Source organism: Neopsephotus bourkii, unplaced genomic scaffold (assembly GCF_033783945.1).
Source record: "Neopsephotus bourkii isolate Nb327-2 ecotype Australia unplaced genomic scaffold, CSIRO-AGI_Nbou_v1 NB_234, whole genome shotgun sequence".
Classification (NCBI taxonomy): Eukaryota; Metazoa; Chordata; class Aves; order Psittaciformes; family Psittacidae; genus Neopsephotus; species Neopsephotus bourkii.
The window spans coordinates 1,019,927-1,034,950 of record NW_026900744.1 but is presented as its reverse complement, the minus strand read 5'-3'; the positions used below and the strand labels follow the sequence as shown (position 1 = coordinate 1,034,950).

The 15,024-nt window shown below is 41.9% G+C and overlaps 1 protein-coding gene and 1 long non-coding RNA gene across 3 annotated transcripts in view; both read right to left on the bottom strand.

The window, feature by feature from the left end:
- LRP8 (LDL receptor related protein 8) overlaps positions 1-15,024 on the bottom strand; it is a 190,549-nt gene that overhangs the window by 109,758 nt on the left and 65,767 nt on the right. The gene's annotated exons all lie outside the window — the stretch shown is intronic.
- On the bottom strand, positions 8,618-9,548 carry LOC133207702 (uncharacterized). The gene is made up of 2 exons (XR_009724131.1): positions 9,407-9,548; positions 8,618-8,842 (listed from the first exon to the last, which is right to left on the bottom strand). It is a non-coding gene; the product is annotated as an uncharacterized LOC133207702 (long non-coding RNA).

Here is a 15,024-nt window from a genome sequence, read left to right as displayed (position 1 = left end):
CCCTGACTCTCTTGATATTTGTAGTTGGCCAAATGAGCTGAATTCATACTTAAAAACACCCCCCCCCCCCATGTTTGTTACATTTATCAGAGAAAAAAAGTGCAAGTTATAGGACATATACCTCTGTTGTGACAGCCACAGAACCCCATGCATTTAACTCAGCAATGCATGGAAGTGATACTGCTTTGTGCAACTTTAAATGTTTTCTGAAGCAGTATCTATCAGTGTAAACCCACCCTGCACATTAGCAATCAGTCACGGAGCCCTCTTAAACTCTGAGATGCTTGTGGGTTGTTTTTCTCTCCCATAAATGGCACTTCAGCTGCTGGGATACACCTATAACAAGCTACCTCCTGTCCCTTTTGACCTGAGAGCAAGTCTGAAATTGGAAATGTTATCACCAAAACCACAAGCAACCTGAAGCTTTGCCAGATCTATGCTGCTGCAGCATGTTCCGCTTCCTCATAGTTACTAGAGTAAGATAATGCGCGATACCTACTTACTGTTAAGTATTATGGAATATATACACTAGGAAAGTATGTTCTTGTAGGTTTTCAAATACTTACTGAATTCAAGCAAAGAAACGCACAATCTTCCTGGTACTTCATTAAAACAGAACACCTTTTTTCTCCCCAAACACAGCATCTGTATTTCAGCAGAAACCACACTTGTTAAAATAAGACGCTTATTTTCAGAGCTTATTTAGGCAGATAATCACCATTTTTCACACAGACTTCATATTCTACAAAGATACCCAGTTCAAAAGTTCATCACAGCAAGAAAGAGGCAGTGTTTATTCACTCTGCAGGTCCCCTCCAACCCAAACTATTCTATGACTCTCCAATTTCAGGTTTTCTCACACAGCGCTAAAATCACTGGAAACTACCACCGCTCAGTCCCTTCCTCTTGGTCCTGCATTACTTAGAAGGAAGGGGAAAAGCAAGTCTTTTTGGTCCCATGGTTCCAAATAACACTCCCCATACCCCTTTAAGATTAAATCAAGTTATAGCAGCTACAAAAAAATCATGGAATATCAAATCTGGTTTTCAGGTTTTAAATACCTGAAACCAAAACCTAAACTGAACTGCAAGGTGCATTCATCAAAGAGTTAAAACACGGGCCTAGTTCGCATCATTGTATTTCTGATTATTTTTAGAGTGCAATTTTTGTCATTTACAACAACAACTTAAAACAAAAGCTATTGATTTACAGCTATTTATAACTCACACTGTAGTAAAAACATTAAAGCATCATTTTTAAACATCTTAGCATATCAATGCATTACAATGATCCAAAAGACTAGATTAACCTCAAAAGAATTAAAAGGCAATAGCACACTCGTGTGAAAAGCTAACATAGACATCTGTACGTACTAAGTGCTGTTATATTTAAGTGGCCTTCACTAGAAGAACCAAATCTTCTTGCTACACAGTACTACCCTTGCTCATACGTCTGCTCAGAGCAGCATGATTAACTTGACCAGGCTTGGTAACAGAGCAGCACTCTTCAGCCCAAAGAGTGGGATATGATATAATTACATTGAGGAGAGGGCTACAGGCAAGCCTCAGAGCTGACCTTCTCAGACACTGACATACAGTTGTGTTAGCATTTGATTAGTCTGATCTGACCTGAAAACATTATCACATCAGCTTTGTAAAAGAACGTGTGGCCGAAAGCCAAAGTGGCAGAGACTCAAAACAAACCCAACCTACCACTGTAAAATATTCCTGATCAAAAAGAAAAAATACAATCAGTGTTTGAATAGTTTTTAAAGTCACTGAGCCTTGCCCTGTACTGATTTCCAACAAGGATCAGCAGCACTGAGCAGAAGACACTGAACTACCTCTGGGTCCCACCAGCTGTACAAGAGCTCATTACAATTGCATCCAAGGAACAGTTTTCTCATGCTGCAAGTCAAGTTGTATTTAAACAACTCAAAGCCTGACAACAAGGAAACTACAGGGAACCAAGCAGGACCACGCATCTTGGAATCTCACAGGCTTTGTGCCGGGGAGCAGTCACTCAGCCCTGAAAGCCCAGGCTGGACTCTGCACAGGAATACAAAGAGCTTCCCATTTCCCCCATGAATCCTTAATTCCTGGGAGAATGCTGTTGGAACTTTAAATGATTGAAGCCAAGTGCAAGGTATTAAACAAAAAGAAAATCCAAGTTTCTAATACTTTGTTTTCTGTCTTAGTTCATGCTTTGTTTCACAGGTACCAGCAGATACGGCACAGGATTACCTTGCACTCAATCTGCTAACAGATGACATGAACCTACAGTGCCACATCTCACCCAGGATGCATTATCTCTTGAAGCTCCCAGGATCCTCAGATTTTCCTCCATTTGCTGACTGCAATCATCTCTGAAGATGCTGAGCATTTAGGATGAGTGCTTGAAGAGCCAGAACCCAAATTTCAAATCCCCGGCTCTTGTTCTTTCCCTCTCTGTTTGCTCCTCACCATGAAGCTTTGTGCAGTGTATTTTGGAGGCAAAGAGGCAGTGATGTTACAGACCTTCTCCCACAGCCTGAGCATTACACTGAAAGCTGAACAGTAAGTGAATGTGGTGGTAAATAGAGCAAGGGAGGCACGTGTGTGTGGATAGACGAATCAAAGCTCCCTATGCTCAAGAATCAGCCTGGTTTTTGGTTCCCTCTTGCAGATGTTCAGGTTTCACCAGAGTCTGTATGTCTAAAACAAACTCTGATCTCTATTCCCATCTCCCCATAACCTCTTTTCTCAGTTAGAAGCTGCCTTCACATTACACTGCTCACCAGTAGCCCGTGCCCCATTTTTGAACTGATACGTTTTTAACCCGTGCAAACAGCAGCTCACACACCCTGGCTTCTCTCTGCTTACACGTACATGTCTCGTCTGCAGCCTAATCAATCCCAGTAATTTAGGATCCATTTCTCTATTCCTTGATTAGATGCAGCCATCACTTTTGGCTCTCTATCTCTAGCCAAGGAATGGTACAAACAACAAGAAAAACTGAGCAGCACTTTGGCCCAACCTCTGCGCATCCTTCCACTGACAAACGTGCACTCCTCATGTCACAGCAAGGGCCTAACTTTTACCTTTTCTCTAGCTTACTTTCAAAGTAGTCTTTGTCTGCTTTCTCTCACAGGGTCACCAGCACTTCAGAGAAGCTGCCAGAATCACACGGAACCACATTACTGCTTTTAAATACTTCCTTGAATATTCTACTTGCTACACCTCCTAAGAAAAACTCAACGCAGGTAAGCTTGTAATGTGCTCTTTTTAGTAGGTATTATGCCGACCTCAGCACAGCATCATCTCCTTGTGCTTCCCTGTGCATGGGATGCAACACCCCTATGTCAGAGACAGTTTTTGTCTGTGGTAAGACAATGGCAAATACAACACTATCCCAACCACATTAATAATAAGAACCCAAATGATGTGAATTGTTACTATAGTCAGGCTGGTCCTTGTGTTTCCAGCTCATCTACACACCTCCTTCTAATACTACTCCAAAACCAAGTCTGAAGATCTTCCAGAAGCAACAGATAAAGCCAGGACTGACTGAAGTGCTACAGAGCAGGGCACAAAACCCCAGGTAAGTTTCATTCTGCGTTTACTTTCGGTTCCTCATTTTGGTAGGATAACCCCGGAGATGTCTATTCATATGCAATGTGAGGTCTCCTTGTCCTTCCCCGTGCCAAAAGTAATGCGTTCCCATCTGTTCACAACTAACAGACACGAACTGCTTCCACAATGATCCTGTGTAAAGAGCTGAGAAACTCACGCCAGTCTCTGCCCAACACAAAAACACACGCTGAGACAAAACCAATGAAAACACAATGCCATCCCCTCAGCCATGCGTGTCCATCCCCCCCCTTGTCACACGCAGAAAGATGAGCATTAATAAGAATGCTGCTTCCCAAGAGCTTTGCTGAAGTGAACAAGGAATAGATCTGTCTCTTTCTGGTTTATTATTTATAACACCCCAAATCTCTCTCGCAACCAGCCAGTGCAAAAGCAGTGACAAGAAGTGAATATGAATGGAAAGCTTCGTAAACATACAAGAAACAATGCCAAAAAATCACACCAAATTTCTTAGAAATGAGAACTCAGAACTTCAAAGTCAAGTCAAGCGAAGAGCAACCTGTCAGGGCAGTAACAAAGGAAGCTGGTGCCATGTGCATGGCAATTACTCCAGCTGCAAATTCTGTTGGTGAGCAGAACTAACTATTAAAAGAATCACATCCAGCAATGAAGGCCCTCCCTGCTAGTCAACTGAAGGAAACACATCCTTCCAAAGACAATATAAGCAAATGAGGGAAGAAAGCTAAGGGAACAGAACAAAGGGAACATCCTAAAATACTTCTTAGAGCCTATCTCCTGATTTTACGTGTGCAGTTAAGGGTTACCAGAACTGTAGAGTCACTGTTACTGCATGGTCACCATCAGCCCAAAATGCTTCTTAAAGTTATTTGTCTCAGAGGAAGGAAAAGAAGATCAAGGGCATGCACACACACACACACACAGTTGAGCTGCTGACATCAAAATGCTGAAATAGAAGCAGTGTATAATGAGAATTTCTCTTGGTATATGCAGCAGTGCTGCAAATGGAAATGGAAATAAAAAGCATTCTGCCTAGACTTTGAACTACCTATCAATGCCTATACTGAATAATGGCAATCCTTTTGAATTGACTTGTGGAGAAGCATATGTTCCAGCACAGACTTCAACATATAGTAATTATATATATATCAACAGGATCTAAAAGTATACTGTGATTCTCATAATCACAGGACTATCCAACAAGATTTCTGGTTCAGAACACTGATGAACTATCCCATCCCAAATCAAAAGAAGATGGAGCTAAAATGATTTGATACTATCCCTGAAATGACTTGATACTACCCCAGAAACAGAAGGATGCTTACAATATGTATAAGGCTGTCAGGTGGCCTCTGCAGGTTTCTGCTTCAGCCAGCCTGCAGGTTCAACTTCAAGGAGTTATGTGACAGTCACTTGTGAAAAAACTTTAGAAACTTAGTGGTTTCTAAAGTTTTTGTAGTGCTTCTTATGGCTCAGACAGCAGCTGACCAAGCAGTCTGGTTTTAGTGCTCCAGTGAGTGCTCGCATTCCACACTGAATGTCCAAATACATCCTGAAAATGGAAGGTAAAGAGGATCACCTCTTCGGCTCTCACTGGTATCTCTGGGTCATATAGAAGACAGGATGGCAGAAGAGGCAGGCAATCAGAATCACAGAATGGTTTGGGTTGAAGGGACCTTAAAGCTCATCCAGTTTCAACCCCCTGCCACAGGCAGGGACACCTTCCACTAGAGCAGGTTGCTCTCAGCCCATGTCCAACCTGGCCTTGAGCACTGCCAGGGATGGGGCATCCACAGCTTCTCCAGGCAACCGGTTCCAGTGTCTCACCACCCTCACAGGGAAGAGCTTTTTCCTTATATCTCAAATGTCAATCTCCCCTATGCCAGGTTAGATCTGTTCCCCCTTGTCCTAGCCCCTACATGTCCTTGTAAAAAGTTCCTCTCCAATTTTCCTGTAGGCTCCTTTAGGCACTGGAAGATGTTCAATGTTTCTCCTGAGCCTTTTCTTCTCCAGGTTGAGCAAACCAAACTCAGCCTGTCAAGAGCGCTTCAAGTGCTCTTGAAGAGTCCTTGCAATTTACTACATTGCTAATCATCATGTTTATGTCAGTGTTTAAAACAGCTTACTCACGGTCTGCCTTACTTTGGCTGCTGGGTTTTGAAAGCTTTCCTTATTGTTTCCTATCCTGGAAAATCACGATCAAACACCAGCCAGTTCATGGATCAAAGATAGCGCTTGCTGTCTTTTTAAACCACCTTATGGAGAATTTTCACAGAGAGGACCAACTGTGTGTTTCTCAGGTGCCATCGCATCTAATGAACTGAGGCTCTTTTCCAGATTAAACTGATAAATTCATATCCCAGGTGATGCAAGTCAAGTCACTACTGTTTGCTTCAGGCCTCTCAAGATTTTACCTTAATACAGTCACACCTCTATCATGATTTGAGCTTAACAAACATGACTTGAGTAGGAAGCTCGTATCTTTGGGGGAAGGCAATAGAGGGGAGATTTCCACTTAATCCTGCATAGACAGACACTGAAATTAGTTCTTTTGCTCCATTAAAATGAAGCCTCAATATACTGCTTTCTTTTTTCCTTAATTACTCCTCTGCTGCAAAGCTACCAGCACATATGTCACTGCAATGGAAAGAATCAGTCTTGTAGGTAATAAGTTTTATTGAGTTCTCGGAACCATATCATCTGTCCAGCAGACTTTTTAATTTGCCACATGAATGGTTCAGTGTAACACCAGCTCTTGGTGTATTTGGGTAGGAGGGACTTCATGCTGAGTGCTTTCCTGAGCCAAACAAAAGTATTCTCCAATGTGTACAGAGATTAGAGAATACTTTTCCTCCTGTTCTCCCCAGCAGTATTTAGATCACTTTTTATCACTTGAGGAGCAGATAGCTAATTTATATATGACTATAATTCATGCAAACTTTACCTGCATCTTGTTTGACCATACTGTGAATATTGGGGGGGGGGGGGTGGAACATCTGTACTGGTTAGAGACCAATTACTGGGGAGTTCACATCACAGCCCTGTAAGAACCGCACTCCACTTGAATGGAGAATACTCAGGGCTGAGACCCAAATCTTGTATTTAGTGAACTCAAACCAAAAAGGTAACCTATCAAGGAGCTCATCTAAGTCAAAGGGAAAGCAGAATGCATCCCGGAGCCGCACAGAGTGCTACAGATATGAGTCCTTGCAAAAGACTTCTTCAAGGCCAGGATGGAAGGGGCTTGGAGCAACCTGGTCTAGCGGAATGTGTCCCTGCCCATGGCATGGGGTTTGAACTAAATGATCTTTAAGGTCCCTTCCAACACAAACCAGTCTGGGATTCCATGTTTTTTCATTTTACCAGCTTGTAAGAATCAGTACAGCATAAACTGGGACAAATTCCAGCCTAATAGACCATGTGTCTCTCAGGGCCAGAAGAGGTCCTGGGGTGAGACTGTAAAGCAGGTGATGGTACAAGGTGACAACAATTAGTGGCAGTTCTGACAAGCTGTGATACCTTTGGAAGTGATAAATCCTGGGATTTGAATACACACCACATATTATTAAGACCTGAGCAACATTTGAAATCCATGTCTGGGTTCAGTGGCCATTGCTTAGATTTACATAATCCACCCATCCTTCCCACCATCAGTAAAGACATCCATTTGAAATACCCAAAGTATTCACATAGTACCTGGTATTCAAAACCCAGGCAGAAGCAGCTTTCTTTGCATGAGTAGATTGCTGATCCTTCCTCCCAAAACTCAGGAGGCAAAACACCCACTCAGATGGACATTCCTAATTTGATTTTGAATTTCTGTATTTTAATGATGTTCAGTGAGAAACATATTTAAACCTCATCAATATAAGCCACATATAGCTCTAATTAAGGGCATAAGCACAAAATTCTGTAACAATTGGCTAGAGGGATTTAACGGAAATTGATGTAACTTCTGCCTATGCATAAGCCTAGGGTAAGTAGAATACCTGTGTGCTAAGTGGAATGTTTATCTGGAAATGGGCACACATTTAGGAGTATTAATCCTAAATAGATGACAGAATTGTAATTGGTTTTGTGGAAGAAAGAAAAAGGCAATTCATTTCAGCTTACAACAAACAAGATACATTGGGGTAAAAATATTGACAAAGCAGATGATTGTGCTCTGTATGCAGAAGGCTAACTGGCACCCAGTTTCAAAATGCCAGTTTAAAAAACCAAGCCAAAATAAGAATAAAGAAATCAGCCATCCAAAAGACTACATTGCACGTAACTGGATCACAAGCAAATCACTTTTCTCTGCAGGAACAGAAGAGTTAAGGGAAGCAGCCACCTACTTTTTAGGAACATCAACGAACATGTTAGCATCCAGATGTGTGTGTACTTCTCGTTTGTGGTCAAGACCTGTGTGACCTCAGGAACTTAGTACAGAGGTCAGAAATCTGCACAATTCACTCACCCTATGCTCAAGAGACACACTAGCACAATACTTGGTGGTGCTTCCATATTATTCTACAATAACAGAACCCTGTGTTATTAACAATTTGAAGGGTAGCACCACTCTTCCAGCTATTGGTGAAGGAAATCTATAAAGGGAGGACTGCAGCACCTTCAAACAACCCACACAGTTGCAGCTATCACAGGCACAGTCGCTGCAGAGCCTTGGAAAACAAACCAGCCAAAATCCTCCTTCACTGTCTAGAGATGCTCCTACCAAGAGCTGGAGCCAAGCACTGTGTGCACAGATCCCTCAGGGCTCTGCCCAGCCTCATCTTGCCCAAGTTGTGACATAAACAGTGCCTTAAACTGCTACCTTCATGTGAGTAGAAGCAGTTCAGGCCTCCAGCTTTCATTCACACAAGGTTTTTAAACTTCCCCCAGGATGGACAGCAGTAGAACCAGTAGTGGCTGGACTTCGCTGAGCACCTGATTGCTGCCGCCAAAGGTCCACAGCAAGTCCCTCTCACTTCCACCTTCTCCCAACACTGCCTACAAAGCACAGGCTTGTAAAAAACAGCCACCTGCCTGAATAAATTCAGTGCTGAGATTTCTGTGGTGAGCAGGAGCCAGGTACGATCAAGGGTCACACAACTGGTCCTCTCCTAACAGCAAGACAACTACATACATCAGTGTTGGCATCGGACACGGTGGCTTCCAGCACAACTCGGGCTTCTCTATTAGCAAGATCAGTATCTTGTGTGAGCAGTCCTCACATGAACTGAATGCATCTCTCAGTTTTTGCTTGCAGGTTCCCCCTGAAGGAAGTACATTATATGCTTCTTTAGAAAACACACAGTAGTTTAGAAATGACTGTTCTAAAAGAGCATTAGGTTTATAAAAATCACACATTCAAAGCAAACTGTCAAACAAGATTTCCTGAACAACCTTAATTGAGCTCCCTTGTGCATTTATGGTATAGTATAGGCTTATATTTTCCTGGGCTATTTTCTTGCTCTACCATCTGAGCCTCATTTACAGAGTAGGGAGTTACTAAGTAACTCTTCATCTCTTTGATTCTATACCTGGTTATTCGGTCTTCAGCAAACATTATCCAGTCTCTCCACTGAGTGCAAAGCTGAAAATTCCCTTGCGATATTTTACGGCATAGGACTTATTTTAACCAAAAAACGTGTATCTAATAAATAAATAATAAAAGGCTTGAAAAACACATCAACTGCACAAAGAAAAGGTCAGACTGAAATGTCACGCTTTGGCAAATGTTAAAACACAGGGAAGCCTGTCGTATAAATCAGAAGTGTCAGACAAGTGCCTGCTATAAAAGCACCACCAACTATGTGTAATTTTAAAGCAATGATGACCTGGGAGGCTTGAGCTATTAATCATTCAAAGCAGGGACAACTCCAACTCTTGCTGCAGATGCCTCCTGGGCACCCCTTGCCTGGCAGAGCTGACTGCGTCCCGCTGCCCACTGGAGATGTAAGGGACTCCCACTCTACCCTCAAACCCAAGAGGTTCTCAGTGTGCCACAACAGCCCAATCCCAAAACGCACCTAACAACACGTTGTTTCCGGGCAATGTGGTGTCAGCAGTTCCCACAGGCACTTGGGATTTGTTCTTCTCTCACTGCCTGGGTTGCACGTACATTTCTTTCTTTGCTTGCTCTTTTTTATCCCTAAGTCAGCAGTATGGTAACCCTTGGAGAGTTACCAAGCTGCTCTTCAGGGAAGTAGTTAAAAACACTAGCGTTTGGCAAACAGTATTCTTGCTATAGGTCTTTAAACAAAAAAACCCCAACCCCAAACAACAAATACACCCAGTACAACTAGAAAGCTAATTTCTGTCATAAATTCTGAAGCATAACCACACTCTTCTGCAAACATAATCACATTACTGTGTATAAACTTGCAAGTACGTTTCGTGCATTCTGCTTGAAGATGAGCCGTAACAGGAAGAAAATGTATTACTGCACCCTATTTCTCCCTCTTCTTAGTTTTATGAACCACAAAGGGAGTTTTCTCACACAAAACCATCCCTATTTGTTTCTGCCTTTATTCTTAAAATTAAACATTCAGGTCTCATCTCCCTCTGAACATGTGAAATCCAGCAAGCTTATGTTATCATGGGTAGCAAACAAAAGCTGATTAACTGAAATGGAGGGGATTCCTTTCTAATAGTGTTTAAACCTATTAGATGGCAACAAGAAACTTCTGTTTCATTAAAAACACTTGAGAGAAAACGCTTGTTGCTAAGTATTCAGCAATGCTGCTTTGCCAGTAATGCACTGAATGCTTTTAATCCATAACCATAGATCACACAAAGAAACTCTCCCACAATGAAAAGATGAACAAGCATCAGCCCTGCTAGTTCAGGTGACATAAGGGAGGGAAAGCCACATCAAGTCCAACAATGAAGAGAAAAAGCATCCAAACTATGCCAGAGGTTGATGTTTTTTTCCCCCTGAAAGCAGAACTGAACTAATTTCTGTTCTCTGACGTGCTTTCCTTTACAAAATGTGTTTCAACTTTATCTGTTTTCAACAGAAGTGCTAATAGGCTGTGTACAGAGTGGAAACGCACATGCAATTTAGATATAATTTAGCAGCTAAATTATCTTTGTGGTGAAGGTCTGTTACTAAATCACTTCACTGGAAAATTAATAATAATGAAATAGTTATTAGCATCCCTTGGACACATATGCCATCCTCAGCATGTTTCTGATAATAAAGTGGTCCTTAGCCCTATGCCCGCTAACTCAGTAAATGCATATTAACTTACTTCAGAATACACAGAACCAAAGATGAGCTGCAGTCTTTGCCTCACACTTAAAGGCTGGAACATTTTACCTGATGCTCATTTCATGGTCAATAAAAATGCAGACTAAGTTTTAAAGAAAAACCCCAACCTCTGCGAAAAATGGCTCAAAAAAAGCAAATCAATAGCAATCAATACAGGGCAGGAACTCTTGAAAGCTACATTCAAACAAGATGATACAAGAAGAAATTCTCCAGGAAGCAGAACTAAAGACAGACATTTGAAAATACCCTAAAGTGATGGTAATAACATAGAAAGTGCTCAAAGAGTTTCCATTCCACAGCAGAAGATAACAAAATACTTCAATTTTAACACCCCAAACAAGGCTGTTAATCAGCAGTTATTAAATTCAGACTTTCTAAGGCAAGAAACTGGCACTTGAGAGTTTAAGAGATGGCTGAGGGGAGGCAATACAAAAATCCTGTTTATTTTCATTAAATCTCAGACTACTCACATCATTCCAAAAGAAAGCAAGTTTTATGTCATAATCTAAATACAATGAGTGCTTACTGACCTGTCAACCTAACATCAGTTCTACCTAATTTAGATTTAACTTTAGTTATAAGACAACCAATGTGAGTTTATAAAAACAAGGCCCTGTCGAATTAACCAGTTATTTCCCTTAGCATGCTATGAGCCTTACAGAAATAACAGGTTTTGTGGCTTGTCAAAGCAGATGTGAAGAGCAATTTGACTGGGAGCCCCTACCTTGCAAACAAAACTGGGGTATTAGAAGGTGCATTCAGTCTAGAGGGCAAGTCTACCATGCTCCAGTGACTTCAGGTTGAATATAAGTTCAGAATGGAAGTGTAACATCATTTCTAGGAGCTAATGAATCTCAGAACAGTGCTGCAGAGTCCAGTGCTGGCTCTGCAGCAATAAGCTGTTAAGTGAAACTTGGGTTTTTGACGGGATGAAAGGAAGACGAAAAAAGGGAATTACCTGTCCGTGAAGCAAAGAGCAAATCCCAGGCAATCACACAGATGACAGCGCTGCTCTCACCTGTGCCCAAACCCTTTTCAAAACATAAATGTTCATAAAGATTTATACTTCCACATGTGCTTCCCCCGTTGGCTACTCATGACAACACAGGGCAAGAACAGGCCCCCACACAGCCAGCCAGACATGTGCTTCAATGAGAAACAGATGCTAAAGTACCACTAGTGCTGCCAGACTATGGGTATTAACCTTCAAGAACAATTACTAAAGCAATGAGAAGAAAATTAATAGTTATCTAGCTACTGCAAATTGATATTATGAAAGCAAATCCTGAAGTTATTACACAATTTCACATGCTTCACAAACAGTTAAGTACTGAGATGCAATGATGTAGCTATCAAAGCAGTCAGGAAACAATCACTGGAAAATAACCTAACCAACTGTTTAGCCCAGGCCCTGATTACACAAACAGTGTCTAGGCTCCTCAAGCAAGAGTCAGCATCTATCACATCAAAATGCCCAGGAAACAGGAGTTGGAAAATAAATAGGTGAAAACACATCTCCATGGCCACTGCACGCAACAGTCCTAAATGCAGTAGTTTCCATCAAATGTTATCAAGCAGAGCAGCACTGATACACACTATGATGTTTAGAAAGGCAGAAGCAACAGAGCTGGAATTATGCTAGGCTGGGCAGAAGACAAAGTCTCCGCAGCAGACCATAAACTATAAAACCAGCTGAGCGAAGCAGGCTTAAAAAGCATTGCATCCTGAATTATATCTCTTAAGATACATGCAGACCAATGCAAAGGGAGCAACACAGCACAAGTGACATGCTGAGGGAGAGCAGCACGAAACCACTGGGGGAAAGATGCTGTGATTATAAAGAAAATATTTAATTGCCAACATCTGACAGGAATTCAAGAGATGATGCAATTAATATGGTTATGCTTTCTGGATTACCCTTTAAAGAACACAAGTTTTCCAAACGGTGGCCCATTTCTGCTTTCACTGAAGTCACTGAAGAGTATTAGCCATTGATTTCAGTAGGGAAAAACTCACAATCACTATCAGCAAGTATTACATGACTCCTGCTGGCTTACAAAGACAGTAGTGGGGATGTCTTTAGCTCAGACAGAAGCAAAAGGCATGATCTTACGCTTCTCAAATGCTCCATTGCCCCTCTTTCTGCTTCAAACTACTCGAATCCCTCACAAATATTTGCTTATGTATCAGGTATGCTGCAGAGTGTCCCCGAACATGGATCCTAGCAGAATTCAGGCCTTTGGCAGAACCATGCCATGCAGCTCCAGAACAAAGCCCAGACAAATAGGAATACAACAGAAGGCATGTTTGAAGCTTTGGATTACATTTTTCATCTTTCAGTGTGTTTGGAATAAGAAAGTAGCTTCACTGTAACATACATGAAAACTGCCACACAAAAGTGGGTATCTTGCAGTATAGTTATTTTTACTTGAACTTCTTCAAAATGACCTACCTAACTTATGGCCAATGTATCACCTACTGTAGCTTTCCCAATTGATAAAACCATGATGTTTCATCAAGGTCTGGACTTTACGCAATTTACAGCTATACCAAACCAGTCATTTCAGCCGAAGGGTCCTACATATGGTCTGTGCACAGGCTACACATTTTATTCTCCCACCTTGAAGTCAGACAACACAAGTTTAAGCTATACCAGTCTGCAAAAAATCAGAGGAAGCGTGGTTCTCCCAGTTTCATTAAATGCTTTCAATTTTAACATTTAACATTCAATTTTAACTGTTTTCTCTATTTTTACAACTACTTTCAAACCAACAAAGGAGGAAACCCAGATTTTCTTGCTTCCACTCCTCTCCTCGCAATAGTGAGGAGATGATTCAGGAGATGGCACAATATACACAATTAGGGTCACAAATACTTGCATAATCCAAAAGGCCACAGTTCAGTGTGCAACAGTCACTCATGTTCCATTATTCATAAATGTTCTGATAGCATTGCCACAAACGCCCAGTGGTTAACAAATCCCGAAAGCTTTTAGTTCAAACAATTATTCCTCATGAAAATGTCTACCAAAGCATATTATTTGTTACTCTCTTTGCTTCTCCCCATTTAAATTTCAATTGCTGAGCAGGAAGCAGAAACAAAACCTTTACTGTTGGGTGGCAGCCACAGTAGAACAGATTATGAAGGTGAAGGAGCTGAGGAGAATACACTAAATCAGTCCTGCAAAGAATACCACTGAGAACACCACACATCTGTATAATGTAAGGGGCAGCTTATTAATTATTTACAAGCCAAAAGGAGGATGGAAATGATGAATGTTATTTGCTATTTTCAGTTCAAAACAGCTGCAATTAACTCTGCCTTTGCTGCTACCCAAAAGAACTGACACTAGAGGAACAACGCAACGATACCCAGTTCCACCTGATAACCATGGGAATTGCATTACAAGAGTCACTTTCAACAGCATCTCTAACCCTGCCTCCTACATGGAAGTGCTGTTTTCTGGGAACGCTGCAGGCACATAACCTCACAGCCCTCCACACTGCACCAGCCAGCAGCAAAGATGTTCAGGAATGCTGAAGGCAGATGCTCTTAAACCCTCCTGACTGCTGACAAGGGGAGCAAGTCATGGCTTGATAAAGCACGCTTTTTATGCACAGAATTTGGATTGAAAGAAGAGTGGAGAGGGGCAAGTCAGTTTGACTGGCTTTGAAGTCTGACCTGCCTGATAAAGCAGCTTCTGCCACGCTGAGTAACAGCCTGTGCTCCCCCAGGAGCCAGGCCAAGCTTCACGCATCACAAGGGAGAAAAATCTGGTCGTGGTGCTCTAAGTCTTCTCCTCGTCACGGGTGAAAGGTGCATCGGGAGATGTTACAATCTGTTTCCATCTGAACTATTTGAACTGATAAGCATTTCTGAGTGCCTGAATTTAGCCTCCCAGGGAAGCTGGATCTGGGAGCTGCCCCATTATATCTGCATGCTTTCTCACACACATACATCCTCCCTCTATGGAGGAAACATTTGTCGTAAACATATGGAGAGGCCCTGCTGGAGGCCAGCATTTAATGCTCTAGTTAATAACATTTTCGGGAGCCGGGGAGAGGAAAGAGGAGAGAAAGGAACTAAATTCAGTAGGACATGAACGCAAATGGCACTCTCAGGTGTAACAGGATTTGCCAAGGTTTGATCAAGCAAGCTTAAAGACTTCCTAGTGTTCTAATA